The sequence below is a fragment of the Penaeus monodon genome, chromosome 21 (assembly GCF_015228065.2).
Source record: "Penaeus monodon isolate SGIC_2016 chromosome 21, NSTDA_Pmon_1, whole genome shotgun sequence".
Taxonomy (NCBI): Eukaryota; Metazoa; Arthropoda; class Malacostraca; order Decapoda; family Penaeidae; genus Penaeus; species Penaeus monodon.
In genome coordinates this window covers 18,798,556-18,798,770 of record NC_051406.1, presented here as the reverse complement: position 1 = coordinate 18,798,770, position 215 = coordinate 18,798,556, and positions in this window count along the sequence as shown.

The window sequence follows — 215 nt, the reverse complement described above, 5'->3', positions numbered from 1 at the left end:
GAGGGGGGGGGGGGGAATGGCGGAAACCATAGAAAATACACAGTGCTAACGAGTATGAGATCAGATGTTGAAAGGAAACAGTTACCAAACCACAAACTATTTCTCACAGTCCCCATATACATCCCTATCGGCCAGCCAGGGAATTCCTGTATCCTGTGGTTGCTGTACTTCCGGACGTAAACAAAGACCTGTGGCGACCCCCCCCCCCCCCCATT